At 40.5% G+C, this 7,770-nt stretch overlaps 1 protein-coding gene and 1 pseudogene across 1 annotated transcript in view; one reads left to right on the forward strand and one right to left on the reverse strand.

Moving 5' to 3' along the window:
• TANGO6 (transport and golgi organization 6 homolog (Drosophila)) overlaps positions 1 to 7,770 on the reverse strand; it is a 242,816-nt gene that overhangs the window by 109,414 nt on the left and 125,632 nt on the right. The window lies entirely within an intron of this gene.
• LOC102835541 lies at positions 3,833 to 5,004 on the forward strand (annotated as a pseudogene).

A 7,770-nucleotide genomic window follows, 5' to 3' on the forward strand; every position in this document is an offset into this window, starting at 1 on the left:
CTAGAAAGCAATAGATTTCTTGCTTCTGCCACAAATTCCCCCAGCTGTGAGCCTTCCAACCTTCTAAGTATTCCTTTATATGTGGTTCAGAGTTCTGGCTCTGATACCTGAGCCTGCTTGGTCAGGTATTCTGTGTTGTTGTTGGCGGAGCTCTCCTGCTATACGTCCACCTGATCTGCCATCTTGTTTGTTCTAAAATTAAACTCTCTCTTGAGAACTTGTGTAAGCCAGTTACTTAGTGCCTTTATAACGCCCCCACCCCTCCATTTTAGGTAGCCAATGTCTAAGTTGCCTGTCCCTGTACAGACTCTTTATTAAGTCTTAGACATGAGCAAACACAAGACCGAGACATAGATCACCCAGGTGAGGGAAATCCCAGACAACATGAGTTTCCTAAGTTCTAACTCCACGTGGTGATCCTTTATTGGGCACAGGGAACAAGGCAATATCCTCCCACAACCGTGACTGATGACAGCAGGCATGCATCACACACTCACACTAGTCTTATTCAAAGCAGCTGGTGGATTTGAACTGCCAAACTTGTGGTTGGCAGTCCAGTGCTGATCCTACAGCGCCATACCAGGAGTCCACTCAAAACAGAGAACTGTTGCAGATAGGAAAGTTTACAGTTTGAAACTCTTGGGATATGACATCACAACTAGGCGACCATTAAGGGGTGTGTTTAGGAATGTTCCTGCAAGGAAAGTGGCCCCACAACTCACTCTTAAATATACTATTTCTAACTTAGACTGTTCAGCTGTCAGAGGTGCATGAGATACTCAAGAAAAATTGGCATCTGAACACTTAAACCTAGGCACAAGATAGAATGAAGTTCTGCTAGGCTAGAGTCATTCACAGGAAAAAAGCTTCCAGATCTCACACTCTACAGCAGCCCACACTCAATATGATGGGGCCAAAAGGAGGACCCCATTGGACAGATTCCTGTGTTAAGCTGACAATCTTGCAGGCCAACGTCTGCATTCTATTTTCTACTCATATGTTGAAGGTTGTGACTTGGGTATCATCTGGACTCCATTCTTTCTTGATGCAGCTCCTTTCCCACATCTTTTAGCCATGATGGTGGTACATCTGGCACTATTGAGGGCTGCACCCTGTCTGCACATCCTTTTTTCTGCCCTCCCACCTCACCTTTCTTTGTTGTTGCTGTTAGGTGCAATCGAGTCGGTACCGACTCATAGTGACCCTATGCACAACAGAATGTAACACTGCCTGATCCTGGACCAACCTTGCTATCGTTGCCACACTTGAGCCCATTGATGCTGCCACTTTGCCAATCCATCTCGCTGGGGGTCTTACTCTTTTTCTCTGACCCTCCACCCTAACAAACATGATATCCTTCTCCAGCCACTGGTCCCTCCTAACAATATGTCTGAAGTATGAGAGATGAAGTTTGGCCATCTTGGCCTCCAAGGAGCACTCTGGCTGCACTTCTTCCAAGACAGATCTGTTGGTTCTTTTGGCAGCCCATGGCACTTTCTATATTCTCCTCCAACACAATAACTCAAAGCATCAATTCTTCTACGATCTTCCTTATTCACTGTCCAGCTTTCGCATGCATATGAGGTGATCAAAAATACCATGGCTTGGGTCGGGCGCACCTTAGTCTTCAAGCTGACATTTTTGCTCTTCAACACTTTAAAAAGGTCTTATGCAGCAGATTTGCCTAATGCAATACGTCGTTTGATTTCTTGACTGCTGCTTCCATGAGTGATGATAGTTGATCAAGAAGAATGAAGTCCTTGACAACTTTAAATTTTTCTCCTTTGATAAGAATGCTGTTGATTGGTCCAGTGGTGAGGATTTTCATTTTTCTTACATTGAGATGCAATCCATACTAAAGGCTGTGCTCTTTGATCTTCATGAGTAAATATTTTAAGTCCTCTTCACTTTCAGCAAGCAAGGTTGTATCATCTGCATATCGCAGATTGTTAATGAGTCTTCCTCCAATCCTGATGCCACGTTTTCCTTCATATAACCCAGTTTCTCAGATTGTTTGCTCAGCATACATGTTGAGTAAGTATGGTGAAGGAATACAACCCTGTTGCACACCTTTCTTAATTTTAAACCATTCAATGTTCTCATGTTCTATTCGAACAACTGCCTCCTGGTCCATGTACAGATTCCTCATGAGCACAATTAAGTGTTCAGGAATACTCATACTTTGCAATGTTGTCCATAGCTTGTCATGATCCACACAATCAAAAGCCTTTGCATAGTCAATAAAGCACCTTTCCTTAGCTTCCAAAAAAATGAGATGTCTCTGTATGTGTTAGTAAGTCATGAATCCCTGGTCATTTTTGTTGGTGCCTACTTTATACAAGCAGAAATTCTGCTCTTAAGGGAGTTTCAGGCTGTGGCAGAACCTGAATTTGACAACTTCCCTGTAGGCAAAACGTGAGATTAGAGTTACAGTTCGCTCTATGATGCAAAACCATGGAGATGTTCTTGGACTTCAAGAGGGCAGTAAGGGGACATTCTTGCATAGGGAAAAATGACTGTGTCTTTAAAAAAAAAAAGGGGGGGTGTAAACGAGTTGCTTACTAAGGGAAAACAAGGAAATGCCTTCCAAGTTCTAAAAGAGTCCCAAAGGAAAAGTGACTTGGTAGTGGTAACTGTAATTCTAGCATATGCTTAATCACTGATATTTTACAAGGTTTGTTACATATTATAGGTATGTAGCGATCATAATTACTTCTTCACCTTACATTTTCAACTCAGAAGTCCAGTGAATTTTTCTTTTTAGGAAAATAATTTGTTGTGACTTTATAATGGGTATCATCGGGAAAACAGGCTTTGCTTTATACAACTATGACCTATATCTAGATTTTCTGAAACTCTGATACTAAAGTGGATTCCTAGTGTGATGCTGTAGGATAAGTAGTGGATGGCTAGGCCAGTTTGAACTACAAGGTTAGTAGTTCAAACTCAGCAGCAGCTATTTGGATTAGTATGAGTCGGAAGCTATTCAACAACACTTAACAATTACTAAAGTTCCCCCTAAGACCACTTATGCCTAGTTTATCATTAATCTTTAGCAGAGAGAAGTTATTCATGTCTATGTACATATTATCCAGGTAGATGTACTTTAAAGACAAATTAGCTCTTGATTTTCTCTTAGTAGTGAAGAGACATTGTGGTTGTAACACAGCATCTACTCTTACCTTTTGGTAACAACACCCTAGTCTTTCTCAGGGAAAAATGCCTTCCCTACTCAACCCATGTGGTTTTAGTGGGGTTAACCAACTAATTTCTCTCCCTCTCGGCTGGCTAATTAAGATAGTTCCATCTCATCCCCACCATAATGGCTGGCTCAGGAATAGGCAAAGAGATGCAATCCTAGATGACTGGGAAAGATCATCTTTTTTGCCTGTTGAACTTATAAACCTGGAGCTGCCAAAGGCTATCACATGGAGAAGACTACCTAAGAATAGTGCCAACAGAGGAGAGAAAGTCAAGCCAAGAGTGGGAGGGAGAAAAAGGAAGCGATCTAACATCATCTTTTGAATCCTTGGACCTAACTGTATCTCTACCTAGGAAAATTTTTAGATACATAAACCAATAAATAACCTTTTATGCTTATGCCAATTTGATTTGGCTTCCCCCCAATCCCCTTTTAACTAAAGGACTCCTAACATATCCTTTTCCAGATAACAAAAAAACGCCAAGAGTTGTGCAGTATTGCTAATGGTTTCTTCCTTCTTTTCTCTGACTCGGCAGTCAGCCCTCATACTGAGTTGCAAAGAATCACCTCCTGGTGAACCAAGCAGGAGCTGGAAAAGGTAGTCACTTTGGGAACATTCACTGGGGAAAAATGATTGAAGCCGACCGCCCTGGAAAGCTCGTCACTGGAGGGTTCAATACAGAGCCCAACGAGAAAGCCCTGGAAGCAGTTTTTGGCAAATATGGGCGAATTGTCGAAGTATTCTTGATGCAAGACCATGAAACCAACAAATAAAGAGGACTTGCTTTTGTCACCTTTGAAAGCCCAGCAGATGCCAAAGATGCAGCCAGAGACATGAATGGAAAGTCTTTGGATGGGAAAGCTACCAAGGTGGAACAAACCACTAAACCAACATTTCACAGTGGCAGGTGTGGACCCCCACCACCTCTAAGAAACAGAGGTCCACCAAGAGGCCTTGAGGTGGAAGAGGAGGCAGTGGAGGAACCAGGGGACACCCTTCATGTGGGGGACACATGGATGATGGCTATTCCATGAATTTTAACAAGAGTTCTTCCAGGGGACCACTTGCAGTAAAAAGAGGACCACCACTATGAACTGGTGGTTCTCCTCCTAAAAGATCAGCACTTTCAGGACCAATTCACAGTAGCAGTTGAATGGGAGACAGAGCCCTTGAATCAAGTGGAAGAGATAGTTACAGACGACCACTAAGAAGGGAACCTCGGTCCTCTAGTAGAGATGTGTATTTTTCACCAAGAGATGATGGATATTCCACTAAAGACAGCTATTCACACAGAGATTACCCAAATTCTCATGATACAAGAGATTATGCACCACCACCAAGAGATTATACATATTGTGATTATGGTCATTCCAGTTCACATGATGACCATCCATCCAGAGCCTGTAATGATGGAGACAGTGACGGTTGTGACCATGACTATTCAGACCATCCAAGTGGAGGTTCCTACAGAGATTCCTCTGTGAGCTATGGTAACTCACGTAGTGCTCCACTTACACGAAGGTCCCCACCATCTTATGGTGGAAGCAGTCGCTACGATGATTACAGCAGCTCACGAGACAGATATGGTAGAAGTCGTGACAGTTACTCAAGCTGCTGAAGTGATCTTTACTCAAGTGGTCGTGATCGGGTAGGCAGGTAAGAAAGAGGGCTTCCCCCTTCTATGGAAAGGGGGTACCCTCTTCCACGTGATTTCTACAGCAGTTCAAGCCATGGAGCACCAAGAGGTGGTGGCCGGGGAGGAAGCCCATCTGATAGAGGACGAGGCAGAAGCAGATACTAAAAACAAACAAAACTTTAGACCAAAATCCCTGTTCAAAGAAACAAACAAAAAGTGGAAACTATTCTGTCATAACTACCCAAGGACTGACTCTTAAAAGGAAAAATTGTGTTTCTTGTGAGGAAAATGTAAAACCTGCTTAATTTTTTTGCTTTTAAGACATTGCCTTCATTGAGCAAATGGTAAATGTGTAAAACTTGACTTGTGTACTAATGTTATAATTCTCTCAAGTGTCCCTGAAGGCCACTTCCTATTCGATTTGTCCCAGTAAATAAGGCAAGCAATATTAAGATCTTCCACAAACATCTAAAATGGAGAGATGAATCATTCTGCCTATATAAATGAGTTAGATATTAGAAGGGTGGTTGTGTTTGCTACTCTTAAAGACTTCAGGGTGTCTTCAAACTGAAATCTCAATATTCTCAGTGTGCAAAACCTGAGATAGATGCTTAAGTAAGTAAAGTGTCATTCACCCAGTAAATCTAAAATAAAAGGATAATGCTGGCCAAATATTGCCTTTCTGACATTTCCTTGGGTTTCTGCAAGAGCCTCCCCTTTCCCATCCCCCCATTAAGACCATTGAAGTGTGTGTTCAACAACTACAGAATACTAAATAAAAAGTTTAGATAAAACAAAACAAAACAAAAACAATCCAAGAACAATCCAGATTTCTTTTGTTTTTCCTATACTGCCAAATTCTTAACTTCACCAAGGAATTTTAACCTACCTCAACCTTCTATTAGGAGTCGTGGTTCGGAGCTGTAGGTTAAGCACTGGACTGCTAACCACAGGGCTGGCATTTCAAACCCACCAGCACCAGATGTTCCACAGAAACCCTCTACAGGGTCACTATGAGTCAGAACCAACTTGACGGCATTTAACAGGAACCACCAACAACCTTCCACAAAAAGGTTACCAATAGCAAAGTACAGTTTTGTTTCCCACAGTCCCTACCTATATTAGCCATGACTCGTCTTCCTGCTGATTTGCAACACAGACTACTGCCAAATGGTCTCTGGACTGTTGATTTGAGTTTTAGCTTCTCAGATACAATTGGCAACTCTGAGTTTATACCTCCCTGGAAGACAGGGGCTATTCTCTCTTTACTAAACAAGCAGTGAAGATAATCATACATGGCAATTAAAAATATATAACAATTAAAGGGTTGAGGTTTTATGTGGCTGTTTTTGTTACTGAATTGAAAAGTTTTCTGAACTTTGACATGAGGTTTTATAGCCATAACCTTCATAATAACCCTTGGCGGTACATACTTGATCATTCCTTTGTAATTAGAAAATGGGGTAATTTCTGGGCCAGTGTAGGATTCAAGGAAACATGGCACATCAATTCCTTGGGTGATAATCAAATGATTGTGTGAGAGACACCTACTCCTGCTCTCACTGTAGGAAATGATTGTGCATTTTAGAATGTAGTATAACAGATTAGATACATGGAAAGTAAAGGTGAACTCAAACTGGCAAGTGTTCATAAAAACATTCTGACCTGTGTTTTGGGCAAAGCATAGGAAAAACAGGCATATTAAAAGTATTTCACATACCAAAAAGATGCTAATCAACTTTGTAAAACAAACTTTTCTCTCACAAAGACTTTCATTACAAAGCCAGCAATGTATTTTGATTAAAACAGTATTGACGTTGAGATGATCCTGTGGCATGCTGCTCAGTGATTTTCTATGCTTTCAGCAGTAAAAGTTTAAGTGTAACCTCACCCTGATGATATAATGGGTTCTCATCACTCAGCAGCTAACAAAAAGATTGGTGAGTCAAACTCACCCAATTGTTGTGAGGAAGAAAGACCTAGAAAATCTCCTGTTCACTTAATTCTCACATATTTCAACCAAAAAAACTCCCCCAAAACTGTAAGAAACATAAATGACCACATATTATATAATTCCATTCACATGAAAGGTCGAGATAGGAAAATCCATACAGACAGAAAAGGCGCTCTGGTAACATAGTGGTTACAAGTAGGGCTGCTAACCTCAAGGTTAGCAGTTCAAAACTACCAGCGGTTCTGTGGAAGAAAGATGGTGCTTTCTGCTCCTATAAAGATTTATAGCCTCGGAAACCCAATACAGGATCGCTATGAGTCAGAACCGATTCCACAGCACACTACCAACCATATAAACAGAAAGTACATTAGTGGTTGGCTATGGCTTGGGGGATGGGAGAGAAGGGGCACTGGAGAAATGAGGAATGACTGCTAATGGGTACAGAGTTTCTCTTTGAGGATGATGAAAATGTTGTAAAATTGATTGTGGTAAAGTCTGAACAACTACGAAAATATTCAATACCACTGAAATGCACATTTCAATAGGTGAATTGTATAATACATGACTTATATTTCCATAAAGCTGCTATTTATAAAATGATTAGAAAAATATTCAGATCTACTCTTTTAGGTTTTTAGAATAGAAGAGAGAAAAAATAATATAAAAATAATACATCTTAAATGCAAAGGGGAAGTCACTGGTGAAGAGCAAAGTATCAGCTTCCTTTTGGATCCAAATCTGTTTTGGTTACCTTTACAGTGACTGGGAATAGGGAAAAATGATTTGTTACTCTTTTATTTGAATAGGGAAACCAAATATTTCATATTTTATAACATTTGTCTTGCATTTTTAAGAAGACATGTGTTACTTTAAAAAAATCTAAATTCCGTTAAGCCAGAAATTCTGTTTCTAGGAATTTATCCTAATAGATATTCTTTTTTTTAAGTTTTTACATTTTTCTTTTATTTATTTATTTA

This window comes from Chrysochloris asiatica, unplaced genomic scaffold (genome assembly GCF_000296735.1).
Source record: "Chrysochloris asiatica unplaced genomic scaffold, ChrAsi1.0 scaffold00037, whole genome shotgun sequence".
In the NCBI taxonomy this organism is placed as follows: domain Eukaryota; kingdom Metazoa; phylum Chordata; class Mammalia; order Afrosoricida; family Chrysochloridae; genus Chrysochloris; species Chrysochloris asiatica.